This window comes from Crinia signifera, chromosome 4, assembly GCF_055691185.1.
Source record: "Crinia signifera chromosome 4, ASM5569118v1, whole genome shotgun sequence".
NCBI classification, from domain to species: domain Eukaryota; kingdom Metazoa; phylum Chordata; class Amphibia; order Anura; family Myobatrachidae; genus Crinia; species Crinia signifera.
The window spans coordinates 317,138,552-317,162,009 of NC_139220.1; the positions used below are offsets into that span (position 1 = coordinate 317,138,552).

Consider the following 23,458-nt stretch of genomic DNA (forward strand, 5'->3'; position numbering starts at 1 on the left):
CCCCCACTCCCCCACATTATATACACCCCCACTCCCACATTATATACACCCCCCACTCCCCCACATTATATACACCCCCACTCCCACATTATATACACCCCCCACTCCCCCACATTATATACACCCCCACTCCCACATTATGTACACCCTCCACTCCCCCACATTATATACACCCCCACATTATATACACACCCCAATCCCACATTCTATAAACCTCCCACTCCGCTCCTTCCGATGCCTTGGCAGTCACACAGCACATGATTTCCTGTCAGCGGCAGCACTACAGCAGCTCGGCCATGGCAGAACCCCGTGGCGCGTTGGCTGGCTGTGAACCACGCCCCCTTCATTTCCTAGAGGGGTCCCGAAAACCGGGAGGAATGGGGGGTTTGCGAGGCAGCGGGAGGCTCCTACAAAAGCCGAGAGCCTCTCGCTAAATGCGGGAGGGTAGGCAAGCCTGTATGTGTGTGTGTGTGTGTGTATATATATATATATATATATATATATATATATATATATATATATAAATAAATTTTCTTTATTGAAATCTCCTTGTGTCTGTAAATGTATATTTGTCACATTGCAGTAGTTAGAATACTTTAGCTTTTGTCCTATCTGTAATGCTGCTACACTGGTTTATGACTTGCTGTGCTTTGTCACGTTATTACAGGTTTGGAACATCTCGGCACTCGTAGTTGTAGTACAGAGCTAACTCCAGAACTACAGGATGACGTCAGAGAGGCGGAGTCACGTGACCAGGCAGGAAGTCCCTCTGGTATCTGCAGACGGAACTGGCCGGACTCCATTCCGAATACACACATCACAGGCTGAGGTATATAATCTGTGTATTATTGTATTTCCTGTGTGATCTCTGCACCCTGCACTCTAGGGATGGGACATCAGTTAAATGATGTTTTCAAAATTGGTTACAAAACATCATTTAGACCTAAACATTGGTACTCTAAAACCGATGTTAACCGATGTTTCAATTGCTTTTTTTTTTAATAAACTGTCTAGTTAAGCCTATAATACAGTAATAAACTTATGAGATGACAAATAATCCTTCTATTAAGTTTATCTTGTTGGAGGCTTACAGCTTTCACACACATTGGATATATGATTCATGCTTTGTGGTAAATAAAATTTGTCACGGAGGGAAAAAAAAAGTGAAGCATTAACTAGCAAAACTTTACATCTCACAGCAGCTCACAGCCTGCTACATCTCACAGCAGCTCACAGCCTGCTACATCTGACAGCGGCTCACAGCCTGCTACATCTCACAGCGGCTCACAGCCTGCTACATCTCACAGTGGCTCACAGCCTGCTACATCTCACAGCCTGCTACATCTCACAGCCTGCTACATCTCACAGCGGCTCACAGTCTGCTACATCTCACAGCGGCTCACAGCCTGCTAAATCTCACAGCGGCTCACAGCCTGCTACATCTCACAGCGGCTCACAGCCTGCTACATCTCACAGCCTGCTACATCTCACAGCGGCTCACAGCCTGCTACATCTCACAGCCTGCTACATTTCACAGTGGCTCACAGCCTGCTACATCTCACAGCGGCTCACAGCCTGCTACATCTCACAGCAGCTCACAATCTGCTATTTTTAAGTTACTTCCTCATCTTTTCAACCACCGCTTACGCCAGTTATGTTAGCCGCTACGTGAATCGCGATTGTCCCCTCCCGATTGCTCACCACGCTTCGGGCTCGGTGGCTCGCTCGCCAAAACATTACTAAAAGGTAATAGATGGTGGCGTGGACTCCGAAAATAACCCTCGCGGCTTACCGTACGCTGCGTATGTTCCGTAGCAGAAGCGGTGGCCGCAAAGATGAGGAAGTACCATTTTTAACTTGATTTATAACCGTAGGAACAGGCTAATAACTTAAGGTGAACATAGAAAATAACAAAAAACCTGTACATACAGGGAAACCTAGAACATACTGGGCCTTATTCTAGTTCACTCGCAGAGGCAAATTCCTTCTCAAATGGACAAAACCATGTGCACTGCAGGTGGGGCAGATGTAACTTGTGCAGAGAGAATTAGATTTGGAAGGGGTATTACTTCAAAGTGAGATCTATATTGCAGTGTAAAAATGAAGCAGTCAGTATTTACCCTGCACAGAAACAAAATAACTCACCAAAATCTAACTCTCTCTGCACATGTTACATCTGCCCCACCTGCAGTGCACATGGTTCTGCTAATTTGAGAAGGAATTTGCCTTTGTGAGTGAACTAGAATAAGGGCCACTGTACGTTGAAAAACATGGCCTTTTCTTGTTGCAATATAGGAGTAGTGGTTTATCACTCTCCATTTTATCACTTTTGAAGCTTAGTGCATCTGGCCCAGTGTGTGTTTTGTATCTGTTTGTTAAGTTGTCAATAAATATAAAACAAGGAGTGAGCTGGCTGCCGAAAGCAGTGACAGCACCACACAGTGACAGCACCACACAGTGACACACAAAAGACAAAAGTCATCAGCTGCTGTTTGCCAGTTGGAATTTACATTCATGCTTCATTATATGTCTACAGATTGTAAGTGTAATCTTTAAATAAATCTCATCTCTTTTAAAAAGACCATTTGCACTATATCTTTCCCATCTCCCTCCATACACATGGTTACATCCATGGGAGAAGGGAGTGTATTTTCTTTTTTCAGGATTAATGGCCAATCATCAGGATTGAAGGACTTTTATTTGGTGATATCAATTTAATTCATTGTCACTGCGATTACACTTTTTTTTTTATTAATGAGCACTTTGTGTCTGTTTTCACTGTTTTATACATGTTCATGTTGTGAGTATAATTGGATGTTTACTCTTTTGATTATGCAAGACCTTTGCTGCACTTTACTTTAATTTAATTGCGCACTTTAGTCTGTTTTTTTTTTTTTACAGTTGTGTAGGAGAGTAGTGTGTGCATGGTGAGTAGTGTAGGAGAGCAGTGTGTGCATGGCGAGTAGTGTAGGAGAGCAGTGTGTGCATGGCGAGTAGTGTAGGAGAGCGGTGTGTGCATGGTGAGTAGTGTAGGAGAGCAGTGTGTGCATGGCGAGTAGTGTAGGAGAGCAGTGTGTGCATGGCGAGTAGTGTAGGAGAGCAGTGTGTGCATGGCGAGTAGTGTAGGAGAGCAGTGTGTGCATGGCGAGTAGTGTAGGAGAGCAGTGTGTGCATGGTGAGTAGTGTAGGAGAGCAGTGTGTACATGGCAAGTAGTGTAGGAGAGGGATCCGATACGATTTCCCGGCGGTCGGAATCCCGACACTGGAATCCCGACCGCCGAAATCCCGACAAGGGGGGGACATGGATCGCCCCCCCTTGCGGGCTCGCTGCGCTCGCCACGCAGCGGGCCCGGTGCCTCGCTACGCTCGGCACGCTATTTTATTCTCCCTCTATGGGTGTCGTGGACACCCACGGAGGGAGAAAGTTTCGGGATTTCGGCGGTCGGGATTCCAGTGTCGGGATTTCGGCGGTCGGGATTCCAGTGTCGGGATTCCGACCGCCGGGATCCCGACCGCCGGCAAATCAACTGCATCCCTAGGAGAGCAGTGTGTGCAGGGTGAGTAGTGTAGGAGAGCAGTGTGTGCATGGTGAGTAGTGTAGGGGAGCAGTGTGTGCAGGGCCAGTAGTGTAGGAGAACAGCGTGTGCATGGCGAGTAGTGTAGGGAAGCAGTGTGTGCAGGGGAGTAGTGTAGGAGAGCAGTGTGTGCAGGGGAGTAGTGTAGGAGAGCAGTGTGTGCATGGTGAGTAGTGTAGGAGAGCAGTGTGTGCATGTCGAGTAGTGTAGGACAGCAGTGTGTGCATGGTGAGTAGTGTAGGAGAGCAGTGTGTACATGGCAAGTAGTGTAGGAGAGCAGTGTGTGCAGGGTGAGTAGTGTAGGAGAGCAGTGTGTGCATGGTGAGTAGTGTAGGGGAGCAGTGTGTGCAGGGCCAGTAGTGTAGGAGAACAGCGTGTGCATGGCGAGTAGTGTAGGGAAGCAGTGTGTGCAGGGGAGTAGTGTAGGAGAGCAGTGTGTGCAGGGGAGTAGTGTAGGAGAGCAGTGTGTGTAGGGGAGTAGTGTAGGAGAGCAGTGTGTGCATGGCGAGTAGTGTAGAGGAGCAGTGTGTGCAGGGTGAGTAGTGTAGCAGAGCAGTGTGTGCAGGGTGAGTAGTGTAGCAGAGCAGTGTGTGCATGGTGAGTAGTGTAGGAGAGCAGTGTGTGCATGGTGAGTAATGTAGGAGAGCAGTGTGTGCATGGTGAGTAATGTAGGAGAGCAGTGTGTGCAGGGCCAGTAGTCTAGGGGAGATGTGTGTGTAGGGCGAGTAGTGTAGAGGAGCAGTGTGTGCAGGGTGAGTAGTGTAGGAGAACAGTGTGTGCATGGCGAGTAGTGTAGAGGAGCAGTGTGCATAGTGTAGGAGAACAGTGTGTGCAGGGTGAGTAGCATGGGAGAGCAGTTAGAGCAGTGTGTGCAGGGCCAGTAGTGTAGGGGAGGAGTGTGTGCAGGGCGAGTAGTGTAGGGGAGCAGTGGGTGTAGTGTAGGATTACAGTGTGTGCATGACGAGTAGTGTAGAGGAGCAGTGTGTGCATGGTGAGTAGTGTAGGAGAGCGGTGTGTGCAGGGTGAGCAGTGTTGAGGAGCAGTGTGTGCAGGGGGAGTGGTGAAGGATAGCATTGTGTGCATGGTGAGTATTGTAGGATAGCAGTGTGTGCAGGGCATGTATTGTACAGGAGCAGTGTGTGCAGGATGAGAAGTGTAAGAGAGAAGTGTGTGCAAGATGAGCAGTGTAGGAGAGTAGTGTGTGCAGGGCGTGTAGTGTAGGAGAGCAGTGTGTGCCTGGTGAGTAGTGTAGGAGAGAAGTGTGCATGGCAAGTAGTGTAGGAGAGCAGTGTGTGCATGGTGAGTAGTGTAGGAGAGCAGTGTGTGCATGGTGAGTAGTGTAGTAGAGCAGTGTGTGCAGGAGGAGTAGTGTAAGAGAGCAGTGTGTGCAGGGTGAGTAGTGTAGGAGAGCAGTGTGTGCATGGTGAGTAGTGTAGGAGAGCAGTGTGTGCATGGTGAGTAATGTAGGAGAGCAGTGTGTGCAGGGCCAGTAGTCTAGGGGAGATGTGTGTGTAGGGCGAGTAGTGTAGAGGAGTAGTGTAGGAGAACAGTGTGTGCATGGCAAGTAGTGTAGAGGAGCAGTGTGCATAGTGTAGGAGAACAGTGTGTGCAGGGTGAGTAGCATGGGAGAGCAGTTAGAGCAGTGTGTGCAGGGCCAGTAGTGTAGGGGAGGAGTGTGTGCAGGGCGAGTAGTGTAGGGGAGCAGTGGGTGTAGTGTAGGATTACAGTGTGTGCATGATGAGTAGTGTAGAGGAGCAGTGTGTGCATGGTGAGTAGTGTAGGAGAGCGGTGTGTGCAGGGTGAGCAGTGTAGAGGAGCAGTGTGTGCAGGGGGAGTGGTGAAGGATAGCATTGTGTGCATGGTGAGTATTGTAGGATAGCAGTGTGTGCAGGATGAGAAGTATAAGAGAGAAGTGTGTGCAAGAAGAGCAGTGTAGGAGAGTAGTGTGTGCAGGGCGTGTAGTGTAGGAGAGCAGTGTGTGCATGGCAAGTAGTGTAGGAGAGCAGTGTGTGCATGGCAAGTAGTGTAGGAGAGCAGTGTGTGCATGGTGAGTAGTGTAGGAGAGCAGTGTGTGCATGGTGAGTAGTGTAGTAGAGTAGTGTGTGCAGGAGGAGTAGTGTAAGAGAGCAGTGTGTGCAGGGGGAGTAGTGTAGGATTACAGTGTGTGCATGGCGAGTAGTGTAGGTGAGCAGTGTGTGCAGAGAGAGTAGTGTAGTAGAACAGTGTGTGCATGGCGAGTAGTATAGGAGAGCAGTGTGTGCAGAGAGCGTAGTGTAGGAGAACAGTGTGTGCATGGTGAGTAGTGTAAGAGAGCAGTATGCGCATGGTGAGTAGTGTAGGAGAGCAGTGTGTGCAGAGAGCGTAGTGTAGGAGAACAGTGTGTGCATGGTGAGTAGTGTAAGAGAGCAGTATGCGCATGGTGAGTAGTGTAGGAGAGCAGTGTGTGCAGAGAGCGTAGTGTAGGAGAACAGTGTGTGCATGGCGAGTAGTGTAAGAGAGCAGTACTGTATGCGCATGGTGAGTAGTGTAGGAGAGCAGTGTGTGCATGGCATGTAGTGTAGGAGAGCAGTGAGTGCAACACGAGTAGTGTAGGAGAGCAGTGAGTGCAACACGAGTAGTGTAGGAGAGCAGTGAGTGCAACACGAGTAGTGTAGGAGAGCAGTGTGTGTAGGAAGAGTAGTGTAGGAGAGCAGTGTGTGCAGAGAGCGTAGTGTAGGAGAACAGTGTGTGCCTGGTGAGTAGTGTAGGAGAGCAGTATGCGCATGGTGAGTAGTGTAGGAGAGCAGTATGCGCATGGAGAGTAGTGTAGTAGAGCAGTGAGTGCAGGGCGAGTAGTGTAATGGTGTGTACACAACAGGAGCGATATGCCGTGCTATGCGAGTCCCGATGCGATCAGATCACATCGGGACTCGCATCGCACGGCATGCATGGAGGGGCACAATCTGCACTATATAGTCTTGGCTGCCGTCTCCATCTGGCTGAGGATTTGCGCTCACACAGGAGCGCGCATCGGCAGCGTATCGGGCTCACAAGATCTAAAAAATCATGCGATTTGCATGCGATATGGCTTCCGATGTTCACTATATCGGCAACATCGGAAGCCATATCTCACCCTCTGTACACACCATAAGAGAGCATTGTTTGCCGAGAAGGTTGTTACAATATAAATATGTGGACATATATGTTCATTCAGCAACTCTTACCTATACCCATGCTTACGTTACCTTATTTTCTGCAATGGCATTCAGGACATATAATCAATCATTGAAAAGTTATTAATATATTATATAGCCGTGAAAACTGCAGAATACTACACTTGCTGAATGACTAATCATACAGAGTATAAGACCTTCCCTTTGCCTCTAACATAGGCAGGTGTCCGTGTGTGTCTCATGCAGCAGCCATTTTGTCCCATGATGGGTATTCAGAGCTGATTACTTTTGTGCGATTCTCAATCCTATTGTTTACCAAATGGCTGCAGCTGTCCAGTCACACACACACACACACACACACATCTGTGATGTCACTTGGCAGTGATTCTGTCCTCTCAGACTGGCCCCTTCTAGTCAGCAGGGCTGTAGTGATGCTCCACTTCCTGTCAGTCAGCCATGACACCAGGCCGGGGTGTGTGATAGGAAAGACTCCCAGCAGCAGATGTGAGGATCTGAGATCAGAGACCTGGATATCGCGCTGCACTTCTCTCATCTTCCAGTAACAGGGTGGAGGAAATAAGCAGATTGCAACAGTCAGCCCTCATCTGAGGTAAGACACTAGTGCTGCAGCCCCTGTCACTCCTCACAGATACAGTCTATCCCTCCTGATGTACAGGGCTAGCCCCGTATGTGTCCTGCCCCAGACTCATGGCTCCCTGCTAGTTACACATGACCTGCAGCAAGTGAGCCCTCTAGAACCTATTGCTCTCCACATGTTTGGGAAACTACATATCCCAGAATGCTTTGCAACAGATCTGGTTTTCCATAATATGAAAACTGTGGCAATGCATGCTGGGACAGAAGTTCCTCAACATCTGGAAGCCATTTGTTGATCAGGCCTGTTCTAGAAAGTTCAGAACCACAGTTTCAGGGCCACATTTAAATATCCGTTCCCACAGTCTGTGATAATATAACTTTACAGAAGGACCATAAATCTATCTATATATCATATAATCGGCGGTACAAGTACAAGTATCGCCCACTCAAACTGACAGAAAATATTAAACATAAAACATCAATACATATAAGGATAGTCCTTTCTATTCCTCTAGACCAGTGGTTCTCAACATCGGTCCTCAGGACCCCCAACAGGCGCACGTTTCCCAGGTCACCTGGCAGGTGCACTCATTATTCACTGACTCATTTTAAAAGATCACAAGTGAAGCTAATTATTTCACCTGTGATTCTGTGTGGAGACCTGGAAAATGTGCACTGTTGGTGTCCTGAGCACCGGGTTTGGGAACCATTGCTTTAGACTTTTATAAGCACAATCTCTCCTCAGGACGGCTGTTCCTCCCCAGCAGGTCAGTTCCAATAGCCCTTCCTAAAGATAATCTGTAAGACAGTAGTGAGAAGAGCGCCTCCTTGTGTAATGTTTTTGGAATGTAAATTTCCAACCCTCCACCATAGCGCACCCAAAATGTAAAGGTGCACCTTCTGTAGTGTTATTCCACCACTTGTTTAATGAGCATGTACAGCCAATCATCCAGCTCCTCCAGAGACCACTCCTCTTCTCTCACAATGGAGGTTATTCTGATCTGTGCGGGAACGGCCGCTTGCGGCCGTCCCGCCGATGTTTTCGCTCTGCGCATGTGCAGAGGTCATTCTGCGCATGTGCAGGCGAAATCGCCGCACTATTTTTTTTCCGCCGCAAAGGGGGTTGATAGGGGCGTGAGGGGCTACTAAGCCTCATTTCCATATGCATACGCCCCGCGTTTCATGGGCGTTCCCATGCAAACGCGGGGCGTACGCATGGTAATGAGGCTGTGACGCGTGGGTACAGGGCGGGCATCTGACATCGCCGGATGTCAGCTGCCCGCCCCCATACAAGATTTCACACGGACAAGTGTCCGTGTGGTCTTGTGTTGCGGGACCTGGTGGAGCGTGCGGCCCTGCATTCGATGTTCGGCGACCATCGAATGCAGGGGCTGCTCCCACCATGGAGGAGGCGTATCCCCGTCCAATTTCATGCGGATCGCCACATGTCCGCGTACGGACGGCCGTGGCGATCCGTATGGAAGGCGGGGATTCGCCTGGTGCGGTCGGAGCCGCATATGCGGCTCCGGCCGCACCGATCAGAATAAAGGCCAATGTTCCAACATATATTAGAAACTTAGAAGAAAGATGGAGAACATTGGAGAACCTAGTGCAGTACTATAAAATCGTTTTAATAATACAACAAGATGACAACTTTCTGTGTTCCCTGCTCAACGCGTTTCATTTATTTATTTATTTTATTTATTTGCAGTTTCTTATATAGCGCAGCAGATTCCGTTGCGCTTTACAATAGTAGGCAGTGATAAAACAAACTGGGTAACAGACAGACTTGGAGGTTAGAGGGCCCTGCTGCAAGCTTACAATCTATTAGGTATATAGGAGGGAAACACAAGGACAGGCATCAGTAATAGCATAGCAGTCCCAACAAGTTACAAGTCCAGAAGGGAAGCTATATAATACATAAGTGCCTCAGAGGGTTATGCGTGTAGAACTTAAATATGATAGGCTTGCCTGAAGAGGTGAGTTTTCAGGGAACGCTTGAACGTTTGGAGGCTAGCGGAGAGTCTAATTGTGCATGGAAGGGCATTCCATAGGATGGGAGCAGCCCGATGAAAGTCCTGTAATAGTGAATGGGAGCTAGTGATCCGCTCAGATGAGACGCAAATCTTGTGCAGAGCGGAGTGGTCGAGATGGGAGATATTTTGTGATAAGTGCAGAGATATAAGCTGGTGCAGTATGGTTAATAGCTTTATATGCAAGTAGAAGTGTTTTATATTGAATCTATATAATAAGTTGAAGAGTCTGTGTGTGTGTGTGTGTGTGTGTGCGTGTCCGTCGCATTGCGAACACACCGTGGCACTCAGAGACACCAAATTTGGCAACATGATACCTCTGGACCCGATGGTGTGCACCTCGAAGCCGTTTTTGGGAAATTTCACTTAGAATTTAAAAAAACACCAAGTTTTAATTTTCCTTCATTGATGATCTGGGGAAAAGACACATTCTAACATTATGGTGAAGGCTTTAAACAATTAGGAAATAATTGAGGATATACATAGACCACACATAACACACACACGTACACATTGTACACGCACACACACAGTACACCACATACGCACACATAGCACACAACACACACATTTATACGTAGAGCTCCTCACACACTTATGCTGTGTACACACGGGGGAGATAGGGGCTGAAATCGCTGGAAACACACTGCATGCAGTACAATACAAATCCATACACACTACAACACACACCCAAAAACAGTACAACAAACACACAACTCCTGGCTTCAATCAATTCTATGGAGACGGCCTACGATAAAATGGCCACCCCATAAAGCAGACAGTTCTCTGAAACAGTTTGCGGTATGGGGGTGGCCATTTTATCGTGGTCCGTCTGCATAGAATTATTAATTGAAGCCAGGAGGGGAGCCGGGATGCGCAGACAGGTAAGCCTGCGGCGATGGGGGGATGGCACCGGCAGCCGGGGAGGGGGGAGGCGCCCCCCCATTAACGGCGGGGGGGGGGGCACCCCAAACAAAGCTACGCCACTGAGAACACACACACTTTAACATTGCCAGGATATGCACAGCACACTACACACACATATATACGTAGCGCACCTCACAAACTTACACATTCGGCAGATATACACACAACACACACACGCATAACACACAACTCACAGTACAACACATACCAACATTCACTACAACACACACCCAAAAACAGTACAATACACAGAACACACACTTAAACATTGCACAGATACACACATATAACATACCTCTAACAGCACAACACACACCCACATTCACCACACACACCCAAAAAAACAGTACAACACACACAAAACACACATTTAAACTTTGCACAGATACACAAAGACACAACACACACATACTGTATATACATAGCACACCTCACACACAAAACCACATACATTACAACACACACACAAAAACAGTACAACAGACACAAACACACAGAACACATAAAAAATAATTTGCAGTTTATTTAACAGTCTGTACCGGCAAATAAAAACTGTACCTAATGAACCATTTCTACTTTGTTCCCCATATCCGTCTCTCCAGTCCTCCAGCCTGTCACTGCGCTCCCCGGCCAGTTGCACTGAGAAATCTTCGTCCTGGCCAATGCACCCATTGATCAATACAAAGTGGGTACACTGCACTCACCCTGTTAGTCAGTTGGATATCAGGCACTGCTCTGCCTTAAGGGTTTCCCAGACTCTTTTGGTTCATAGATAATGTTTGGTCGATGGGCATGAGCGCTGCATGCATTTGTTTGAATGTTATGAGTGTAAGAAGTTGAAGAATAAGACTGAGATGAAGATTTGTCATGTTATAGTGTACAATTTACTCAATAAATCGTGAAAAAAATATGTGTACATAGAAGTACAATCAAGAAATGAAAGTAGGATTAAAAAATAAATTATGATTCAAACTGATAATTGTTTGGATGGCGGTGGGTTGCGAAACAAATCTATAGGTGGAGGGGGTATGGATATTGTGGGCATAATTGGTGTTTGGTACACCTACAGGGGGTACCCAGATGATGAGAAATTTTCACTACAGTGTCACCGTAGGGGGATTTCCAATTGGGGTTCAGGTGGTCTTTTAGGGACCACTTTACAATTCCGTTGGTCTCTTCTCCTGGAGCCTATGGTCTCCCTCAGTGATTGACTATCATTAAGGGAGACTGTAAGCTCAAGGAGAAGAGACCTACAGGATTGTAAAGGGTCCCTAAAAGACCACCTGGACCCCAATTGGGAATCCCCCTATGGTGACAATGTGATTGTGACACTGTAGTGAAAATCCCATCAATTGAGGGCCCCATGTAGGTGTATCAAACACCAATTATGCCCACAATATCCATACCCCCACCTATAGATTTGTTTCACAACCCACCCCATCCAAACAATTATCAGTTTGAATCAGAATTTATTTTTTAATCCTACTTTCATTTCTATTGAAATTCTATTCATTTGTACACTTACATTTTTTTTCACGATTTATTGAGTAAATTGTACACTTTGTAACATGGCAATTCTTTTTCTCAGTCTTATTCTTCAACTTCTTACACTCAAACCTTATCAATGCACCCATTGATGATTGTGATGGCTGGATCAGTGGATTGGCTCGGCGGGTGTAGGGAAGAATTTGGCCCATTGCACCCATTCCCAGTGGGGCATTGCAGTGGTGCGGGTAGCGTGCGTCGCGTCATGACATCATGTGGCCAGGCCCGTGGACCTGCTCCCACACTCAGGGGCTGCCCCACTGTTTGATAGAGATGCCCGGTGCATGTGCTTTACAGATCCCCAGACCTCAGAGACTGCTGCAGGTTCGGTGAGGGGAGTGGCAGTGGCAGGAAGCAGTGAATTTTTAATTAATCATGGCGGGGTAAGTAACGCCCACCCCGGTCCCTTCGTACTCAGCGCCTGTAATTACACACCCTAGAAACTGTACAATTTGAAAGTATAGAAATGGAGGTGTGGCCACGTCCCTTTCTGATTTTGTACCGATTTTTGACCCTCAGATGTTGGAGGATATGTCATACAGTAGGTGCTAAATCTCAGGAGTGGATGTGGAATTCATCAACACATACAAGTTATCAACTCAGGAGCGTTGTGTTTCAAACAACAACACCACACCTGATTTCATTGCCGTCATTGAGTATCAATGCAAACACATTCTAACATTATGGTGGAATCTTTAACAAATTACAATCTTAGGTCTTTGGCACAGCATATTGTAAGATGACATTTTTCAGCAATTTTGGAAATAAAGAAACCCCAAGGGTTTCCCGGGCAACGCCGGGCGGGTCAGCTAGTACGGTAATATACAGGCAACCAATGGAGGGACTGGCAGAGCGGATCAGCAGACGAGGAGCGTCTTGCAAGGAAGATCAGCCTAGCAGCAGCATTTAAAATTGATTGCAGTGGTGAGAGTCTGTTCTTGGGAAGACCAGTTAGGAGACTATTGCAATAATCAATGCAGGATATAATGAGTGCATGGATAAGAGATCATCCATAAAATATACCCAGATTTCATCAGAATGCTCCTGACGTCCAGGTACATTTGATGGATGAAACCCGTTGAGCATGCTTATTAAACAAGTGATTGCATACCACTACAAAGGGGACCTCTTTAAATTGATATATATATATGGCATGTTGTAGTAGTGTATGTACTGGGCTCTGTGTATATATGGCATGGTGTAGTAGTGACTGTACTGGGCTGTGTGATATATGGCATGGTGTAGTGTATGTACTGGGCTGTGTGTATATATGGCATGGTGTAGTAGTGTATGTATTGGGCTGTGTGTATATATGGCATGGTGCAGTAGTGTCTGTACTGGGCTGTGTGTATATATGGCATGGTGTAGTAGTGTATGTACTGGGCTGTGTGTGTATATATGGCATGGTGTAGTAGTGTATATACTGGGCTGTGTGTGTATATGGCATGCTGTAGTAGTGTATGTACTGGGCTATGTGTATATATGGCATGGTGTAGTAGTATATATACTGGGCTGTGTGATATATGGCATGGTGTAGTAGTGTATGTACTGGGCTGTGTGTATATATGGCATGGTGTAGTAGTGTATGTACTGGGCTGTGTGTATATATGGCATGGTGTAGTAGTGTATGTACTGGGCTGTGTGTGTATATATGGCATGGTGTAGTAGTGTATGTACTGGGCTGTGTGTGTATATATGGCATGCTGTAGTAATGTATGTACTGGGCTATGTGTATATATGGCATGGTGTAGTAGTATATATACTGGGCTGTGTGATATATGGCATGGTGTAGTAGTGTATGTACTGGGCTGTGTGTGTATATGGCATGGTGTAGTAGTGTCTGTACTGGGCTGTGTGTATATATGGCATGGTGCAGTAGTGTATGTACTGGGCTGTGTGTGTATATGGCATGCTGTAGTAGTGTATGTACTGGGCTGTGTGCATATATGGCATGGTGTAGTAGTGTCTGTACTGGGCTGTGTGATATATGGCATGGTGTAGTAGTGTATGTACTGGGCTGTGTGTATATATGGCATGGTGTAGTAGTATATGTACTGGGCTGTGTGTGTATATATGGCATGCTGTAGTAGTGTCTGTACTGGGCTGTGTGTGTATATATGGCATGCTGTAGTAATGTATGTACTGGGCTGTGTGTATATATGGCATGGTGTAGTAGTGTATGTACTGGGCTGTGTGTATATATGGCATGGTGTAGTAGTGTATGTACTGGGCTGTGTGTATATATGGCATGGTGTAGTAGTGTATGTACTGGGCTGTGTGTGTATATATGGCATGGTGTAGTAGTGTCTGTACTGGGCTGTGTGTGTATATATGGCATGCTGTAGTAATGTATGTACTGGGCTGTGTGTATATATGGCATGGTGTAGTAGTATATGTACTGGGCTGTGTGATATATGGCATGGTGTAGTAGTGTATGTATTGGGCTGTGTGTGTATATATGGCATGGTGTAGTAGTGTATGTACTGGGCTGTGTGTGTATATATGGCATGGTGTAGTAGTGTATGTACTGGGCTGTGTGTGTATATATGGCATGCTGTAGTAATGTATGTACTGGGCTATGTGTATATATGGCATGGTGTAGTAGTATATGTACTGGGCTGTGTGATATATGGCATGGTGTAGTAGTGTCTGTACTGGGCTGTGTGTATATATGGCATGGTGTAGTAGTGTATATACTGGGCTGTGTGTGTATATATGGCATGGTGTAGTAGTGTCTGTACTGGGCTATGTGTATATATGGCATGGTGTAGTAGTATATGTACTGGGCTGTGTGATATATGGCATGGTGTAGTAGTGTCTGTACTGGGCTGTGTGTATATATGGCATGGTGTAGTAGTATATGTACTGGGCTGTGTGATATATGGCATGGTGTAGTATTGTCTGTACTGGGCTGTGTGTGTATATGGCATGGTGTAGTAGTGTCTGTACTGGGCTGTGTGTATATATGGCATGGTGTAGTAGTGTCTGTACTGGGCTATGTGTATATATGGCATGGTGTAGTAGTATATGTACTGGGCTGTGTGATATATGGCATGGTGTAGTAGTGTCTGTACTGGGCTGTGTGTATATATGGCATGGTGTAGTAGTATATGTACTGGGCTGTGTGATATATGGCATGGTGTAGTAGTGTATGTACTGGGCTGTGTGTATATATGGCATGGTGTAGTAGTGTGTACTGGGCTGTGTGATATATGGCATGGTGTAGTAGTGTATGTACTGGGCTGTGTGTGTGTGTGTGTATATATGGCATGGTGTAGTAGTATATGTACTGGGCTGTGTGATATATGGCATGGTGTAGTAGTGTATGTACTGGGCTGTGTGTATATATGGCATGGTGTAGTAGTGTATGTACTGGGCTGTGTGATATATGGCATGGTGTAGTAGTGTATGTACTGGGCTGTGTGTATATATGGCATGGTGTAGTAGTGTATGTACTGGGCTGTGTGTATATATGGCATGGTGTAGTAGTGTAAGTACTGGGCTGTGTGTATATATGGCATGGTGTAGTAGTGTCTGTACTGGGCTATGTGTATATATGGCATGCTGTAGTAGTGTCTGTACTGGGCTATGTGTATATATGGCATGGTGTAGTAGTGTATAGTACATACACTACTACACCATGCCATATATACACATAGCCCAGTACAGACACTACTACAGCATGCCATATATACACATAGCTGTGTGTGTATATATGGCATGGTGTAGTAGTGTATGTACTGGGCTGTGTGTGTATATATGGCATGGTGTAGTAGTGTATGTACTGGGCTGTGTATTGTATATATGGCATGGTGTAGTAGTGTCTGTACTGGGCTGTGTGTGTGTATATATGGCATGGTGTAGTAGTGTCTGTACTGGGCTGTGTGTGTGTATATATGGCATGGTGTAGTAGTGTATGTACTGGGCTGTGTGTGTATATATGGCATGGTGTAGTAGTGTATGTACTGGGCTGTGTGTATATATGGCATGCTGTAGTAGTGCCAACAGCAGATTTATCTAATATATAAAAGTGAAGAGTTGTCCTTCTGTCTTTCTAAACAAATACACAAATTTAAATAAACCGCCACTATAATTCATTTGGTACTTGTTTCCTAGCACGGCCACACCAATGTTTATCTGGTCGATCGCATCGCATGCGACCAAATCGCATGTGATGCGACCGACGCGATGGTCCCGATTTTTACATTGATTGAAATGTGAATAGGGTCCCTGGGACCCTATTTTACATTGGATTCAATGTAAAAGTCTCCCCAGACCCCAATTTTAACCCCCTTAACGGCACCCCACGATTGACGCCAACCCGAAGCGTGGCGAGCGTAGCTAGTCTGCGAGTGGTTGCGGTACGCATCTTTCGACCTTTTCATACCCCTACTATCCACGTCGGCGTGGAGTTGAGAATATAAAGTGTGGCGAGCCCGAAGGGTGGCGAGGGGACGCGTATAAGTTCACAGGTATACGTGTCCCCTCGCCACGCTTCGGGCTCGCTGCGCTCGCCACACTTTATATTCTTAACTCCACGCCGACGTTGATAGTAGGGGTATGAAAAGGTTGAAGGACGCGTACCGCCGCCCCTCGCAGACTAGCTACGCTCGCCACGCTTCGGGTTGGCGTCAATCGTGGGGTGCCGTTAAGGGGGTTAAAATTGGGGTCTCTGCACAAGGGAACTCCGGGTTACTGGCTTTCTTGCAGTGGGACGAATGTATCCAAGTCTCTCGCTCTGCGACTTTAATTGATGTAGTGCTGGTCAACAAAACTTGGTACGGTCCTTCCCAACGGTCTATCAAACAACCTGAGCGTAAAAAATTTCAGATCATAACAAAGTCTCCTGGTTTAAGATTATGACAGTTCTCAATAGGCATGTCAGGTGTCAATAAATTCAGTTCCTTTTGTTGTTTCCTCAGCTGTTTGTTTAGCTTTAGGATATATTGTACAGTTAGCTCATTGTTACACATGAGATCATCCTGCGGGTCTATCATGACGTGTGGCTGCCGACCAAACAATATCTCGAAGGGGGACAAGTTAAGCGGAGCTCTGGGAGTGGTCCTAATGCTATACAGCACAATGGGCAGTGCCTCTGGCCATAACAACCCTGTTTAAGCCATAACTTTACCCAATTTGTTCTTAATAGTACCATTCATTCTCTCAACTTTGGCGCTCGCTTGGGGTCGATATGGAGTATGAAGTTTACTATTAATTCCCAGGAGTTTACACATGATTTGGAAGACCTCTCCTGTGAAATGAGTGCCTCTGTCACTCTCGATGACCTTTGGGATACCATATCTACAGACAAACTCTTGACATATTTTCTTAGCTGTAAAGGTAGCAGTGTTGGAGGCAGCGGGGAAAGCCTCCACCCAGCTGGAAAACATGTCAACACATACTTCAAATTTCTACAGGGTGGTAACTGTATGAAGTCGATTTGTATTACCTGGAAAGGGCCTTCTGTAGGAGGGATGTGGGATGGCTCTGTTGGGATGGCTTTTCCAATGTTCTTCCTCAAACAGGTGAGGCATGACATTGCCACTCTACCTGCTTGAGAAGCGAACCCTGGTGCACACCAGTAGGCCTTTACCAGCTTGCACATACCTTCCTTTCCAAGATGTATCAGCCCATGGGCCGCCTCGGCTAGACTAGGAAGGTATGCCCTGGGGGCCACTGGTTTCCCGTGTCCATCTCTCCAAAGTCCGGTGGACTCTTGGCCACATCCCTTCGACTTCCATACTGCTCTCTCCTGTGGGGAACACAAATTCTGCATGTCTATCAGTTTTGATGTGGATATCATGTTAAGTGTACAGAGGTTTGTAGGATGGGTAGAAATATTTACAGGGCATGCGGCCCTTTTCGCTGCCTCATCAGCGCGGCTGTTACCAAGGGACACCGGGTCCTTCTCTGATGGGTGAGCTTTGCACTTAATAACAGCCACTCTATCTGGAAGCTGGATAGCTCCCAGAAGTTTTCTAATATATGTCGCATGCGCCACGGGTGTGCCAGCCGCCGTCATAAAATTTCTGAGGCGCCATAGGGCTCCAAAATCATGTACTACTCCGAAAGCATATCTGGAGTCGGTATATATGTTAACTGATTTTCCTTTGGCCAGTTCACATGCTCTGGTCAGTGCCACCAGTTCCGCTACTTGTGCTGAGTGAGGTGGTCCTAGGGGTTCAGCTTCCACAATACCTTCTCCATCTACTACCGCGTAGCCTGTGCACCACTCTCCCGTCTCCGTTTGTCTATGACAGCTACCATCAGTGAATAAGGTTATGTCTACCTCACTTAATGGGCTGTCGCTTATGTCAGGACGTGCTGTAAAGGTCTGATTCAGGTAGGTCATGCAATCATGTTTGTCCTCACCTTCACTAAACTCTGCCTTACCATTTTCAGCAACATTCCCATCAACCTCCACCCTTTGTGCCTTGGAGGGCACATGAGGTAGGAATGTGGCTGGGTTCAGTGTGTTGCATCTTTTTATGGTAATATTTACTGGGGCCATCAGCGCCAGTTCCCACTTGGTGAACCGTGCTGAGGACACATGTCGTGTTTGGGCAGAATTTAGGAGGGCAGAGACAGCATGGGGAGCATGAACAGTTAAATTGTGTCCTAACACCACATCCTCACTTTTGCTTACTAGTTGTGCTATTGCAGCTACGCTTCGTAAGCAAGTTGGGAGTGAGCGTGCTACTGTGTCCAATTGGCCACTGTAGTACGCTACTGGTCGGTTGGCATCACCATGTTTTTGGACAAGTACTCCTGCCGCACACCCAGCTGATTCTGTTCCGTACAGTTCAAAGGGTTTCCCGTAATCTGGCATTCCCAGTGCTGGGGCCTTTGTTAGGCTCACCTTTAGTTCCTCGAAAGCCAGCTCAGATTCCTCAGTATGAGAAACCCGGTCTGGCTTAGTTGAGGAAACCATTTCTTGTAGTGGTAATGCCAGAATAGAGAATCCTGGGATCCAATTGCGACAGTATCCACACATGCCTAGGAACGTACGGATCTGGTGCTGGGTCTGCGGCAGTACCATGTTTTGAATCGCTTGGATTCTGTCATCAGTGAGGTGTCTCAACCCTTGGGTAAGGCAGTGGCCCAGATACTTAACCCTGGTCTGACATAATTGTAGCTTATCCTTTGATACTTTATGTCCTGTCTCTGAGAGATGCATCAGCAGCTGTCGAGTGTCATCTACTGATGACTCCAGTGACTCAGAACACAACAATAAGTCATCGACATATTGTATTAGTATGGAACCATTCATAGGTTGAAAGGATTGTAAACAATCATGCAAGGCCTGGGAGAAGATGCTGGGGCTGTCTATGAATCCCTGAGGGAGTCGAGTCCAAGTGTACTGTACTCCTCTGTAAGTAAAAGCAAAAAGGTACTGGCTGTCAGGATGTAAAGGGACAGAGAAGAAAGCAGAACACAAATCGATGACTGTAAAATGTGTACAGTGAGGTGGGATTTGCATCAGGATGACAGCTGGGTTTGGCACTACGGGGAATTGGCTCTCAACTACTTTGTTTACCCCTCTTAGATCCTGCACTAGTCTGTAGCCCCTCCCCCCACTCTTTTTCACAGGAAAAATGGGACTATTGGCCGTGCTAGAGGTTCGAACTAGGATTTCTTGTTGGAGCAATCGTTGGATCATAGGGTACACACCTAGTTCGACTTCAGGTTTTAAAGGGTATTGTGGTATTTTTGGGGCTATCCTGCCTTCTTTTAAACGAATCTCTACTGGAGCTACGTTTGCCATCAACCCAGCATCCTGTCCATCTTTAGTCCAAAGGGAACTCGGTATTTGTGCTGTAATTTCAGCTACCCTAGATGGATTTGACTCTACAACAGTTGAATACAACATTAGCCTCTGAGGACTGTCCAGCATATCTTGCACTTCTTGTGCAAGATCTCTAGGAGTGTCCAGAAATACCCCATCGGGGGTGCAATAGATGACACATCCCATTTTACATAGTAAGTCTCTACCCAGGAGGTTAGTCGGGGCCGCTGCAGCCAACAGGAAAGAATGTTTGGTATGCAGAGGCCCGATCGTAACTTCTGCTGGTTTCGTCAGTGGGTAATGTTGCACTTTTCCTGTTACCCCAGTTGCTGCTACTGATTGATCAGTGAAACCCAAGTGAAGGGGAGTGTTGAGAACAGATCTGGCCGCCCCTGTATCAACCAAAAAGGTTTGTCTTATTCCAGCTATATCAACCTTTACCTGAGGTTCCTCCCTGAGGTGTTGTGTCAATCTAACTGGTTGTAGGATACAGGTATGACCTGTTTCCTATTGTCTTACCTGGGTTGCCCTTAGTACGGTGTCAGCCATCAAATGGGGAGGAGGCATGTTGCGTGACCTGTCTGTCTCCTCCCATTGTCGAGGGGTTGGGTATCTCCGCGTCTCACCCTGGTGAGACTCCCAGTCACGTCTGTGTTTTGTATCTCCTGGGGTTTCCTGATTTGCATTGATTTGCAAAGTGTCCCTTTCTGTTGCAGTTGGAGCATACCATGGGTTTTCTCCCTGTATCTCTGGTGTTTGGTTGGTATGCAGTTTTATTTGGGACATTTGCAAAAGCTTGGATGCTGACCGCCATTAATTTTTCGGTTTGCATCTCTCTGTTTCTTAGTATGTTTTTGTCATGGACGACAGCAGATTCCCGTAGGGCATCTACTGTCATTCCTCGCCAATTTGGGAAAGATGTCTGGACCCTGGTCCTCAATTTCTCTCTCAGCCCCTCCACTAGCACAGAGACAACCATCTCCCTCAGGTGTGGGTTATCCTTAGGTTCGGCGACACCAGTGTGTTTGGATACCGTCATCAAACCCCGGTTGAAATATTCGCTAGCTGATTCACCATCCTTTTGTTTGATAGTGAATATCTTGCTATATTCCACTGCTGCAGAAAAATATACACTCAACTGTAAGTTTATTAGGCGTATATTTTCCTGGTTGATCTCATCATTTATTTCCTTGTCTCCTCTCAACCCGCTATCCTTAATGAATTTCAAGATATCGATGTGAGTAGGGAGACAGGCCCTCAACATGATCCTCCAATCCTTGTTGGTTGGTTCATCAGAGTTTCCCAGATCCCTTACACATTTCTGGCATAAGGTCAGATCTTTCCTAGGATCAGGGAAATCTGAAATGATGGACTGCAGTTCTAACCGTGTCCATGGATTTAACATGGTCATCTTCCTGGTAGGTATCACACCCTCTCTGTCTGCCTTACCATAGGGAACCTCCAGTGTACGTACTGGGTATGTTTGCACCACATCCGCATTACTGGGTCCTGGTATGGGGTTGTCTGTGTCTGTGCTGTCTTACCTGAGTCCACAACTACGCTGTTGGCATCAGCCGTCTCCTCTTCCTGTGCTGGAGCCCCAGCAGCAGGTTTTGCTGGTTCAGCCTTTCCTTCAAGCATGTTAATTGCATGGGAGACGGCCGATGTCAACAGCAGATCATTTTCCTCTCTGGTTTCCTTGTAAGGGGATAAAACAGGGTACAGGTTAGTAATGGTTACATCTTTACTCATGTTTTGTTTAGCAGTCATTAACCCCTCCGGCACATATGGAGGTGGGGGAGCGGTTGCGGTTGCATTCCTGCGGCGGCTGATTGTATCTGTTATTGCTAGACATCCAATTCCCCATTGTTCCTGCCCTTCCTTCTGCCACAACTTAAGAATTTCAATGTGCTTCACTCTCTTCTTACGTGAGGAAAGTAGACATATCTCATCTTTTACTGCGGATAAGATCTCTGGATCAAAACTACCAACATTGGGAAATTCTAACTTGCTGCCCTGTGTCATCTTTTTCCATTTTTCTTGGTAAACAACTGCTCGTTCACCGTGCTTTCTGCACATTATGAATGCTGCCGACCCTTTAGGTCGGCTTGATTCCTCCCTAACTTGCACGGTATCCCTGTGCGACCCGTTATTTCCCATTGTTACAGGAATAAAAGTTCACAACTAGCAGAAACCGGTGGGTCGTTTGTCCTTGAGTCGCTCCCAAAACACTCCTCCCCAACAGAGTGACACTATTCCGCACTTAAGCGTGAAGCCCACTCTGCGAGGTTATGTACTCAATCACCACTCGCTTACGGTCAGAAACGCATAACTACACGACTTGCGGGGTGCGGCCGAGTTTTGCAGAACACAAAAAAACTTGTTTTTCCTGTATCCTCAAAACTGGTATATTTCTAAAGTGGCTAATCAGATCACTGGGTTCCGATTTAGCTTCTTGTACCCTTCCGGTGGATCAAAATAGGTAGGTCCACGGAAGGGGCAGTTCCTATGGGCACGTCGTCACGTGCGCCTCTATATCTTAAACCTTGTCCTACTCTGGACTGCGCTGAGTCGTGTCGTCACACACACGTTCACCTCAGTGATTGTTTCACACTGGGTGCTAGTTACACCTGGCCTTACGCTTAAACTTGAAATATTTCTGTACAGAAAATCTTCCCTAGTTGGTAGTTTCTCACTAGATACTTATGCAGGTATAAATCCCTTAACTGGCTATAGGAATCTATTAAAATAATGCTTGAGTTGCTTGTTTTGGGGAAAAATGAACAATAAAAGAAAAACTTATTTTCTCTTATTAATTTCCGCTTTATCCACAGTATGTTACTATACTGTTTTAAATAAAGCTAGTGATTTAATACTATTCACCTCTGGGTTCCTATGTGTGCTGCATGTGCAGTGCCAGTGAACAGCCACGTATGTACGTGTGTTTGCTAGACCTGTTCACAGGCCGCCGAGGAATCGGCCACCCACGTGTTCTACAGTGTATTTGCAAGGTCGCGATCGGGTTTAGCTACACGCAGTAATTGCGCATAAATATGGAATAAATCCCTTAACTCAGTCCGAAAGTTACGTATAAAGATGCGAAATAAATCCCGCACTTAATCCGTAAATTACGCACAAAGATGCGAAAATTTCCCAACGTAAGCACGTGCGTGCGCACCTTGCGTAATACACAATAGACGCTTCACGTTACTGTAAAAGGCCCAGAACTTATCGCCACGTGGCGGAGTCCCTGGCCCTGCAGTAACTAACAATAAAAGTTATAGTTTTGCACAGAAGGGATCCTCTATGTACTATAATAAACACAGGCCTTTGCCTCCACGTGTGCGAACCTTATCGCACGTGGCACATATACTATAATAAACAAGCAACTCAAGACACTATACCCCGTTAAACTACTTGTGGCAGGCATAAAGTACAGGTGACTAAATACTTAATATACTTTAAAACACGTGGCTTGATTTCTCTTTGAATTTCACTTATTGTACTCCGGGTTCAAACGCTAGCACCTCTCGAACCCTGCACCACCGCGGACTTTGCCTATCCAGCAATGGTTAAATAATCACTTCCACCCTTTTGCTGGTATAGGTTCAAGCCGCGCATTTGGTACCGTGTTCTAGAGTATGAAACGCTCGGACACCAGCCCCCAACTATCAATACCTGATATTTATATGACCAAAGAACAATAAGTGAAATGCGCAGGTTACATACTTCTTCCATAACTTGCGTACCCTTTATTCCTAGCTACTTGCGAACAAAGAGTAGCGCAGCGTAGCGTACCTTTACCGTGTATTGTACACGCTTGAAACAATGCAGTAATAGGAG

At 46.5% G+C, this 23,458-nt stretch overlaps 1 protein-coding gene across 4 annotated transcripts in view; it reads left to right on the forward strand.

Annotated features, from left to right (window-relative positions):
- Positions 1-237: 237 nt before the first annotated feature.
- The window catches only part of LOC146075886 (uncharacterized), a 35,782-nt gene continuing 12,561 nt past the window's right edge, over positions 238-23,458 (forward strand). For 2 of the 4 annotated variants that reach the window (XR_014473650.1, XM_083185558.1), the window contains exon 1: positions 540-829. The gene's annotated coding sequence lies outside the window, so the exon portion shown is untranslated. Of the gene's footprint in view, positions 445-539; positions 830-7,160; positions 7,338-23,458 lie in introns of those variants that run through there. The other 2 variants (XM_083185559.1, XM_083185560.1) reach the window with 2 other exon arrangements.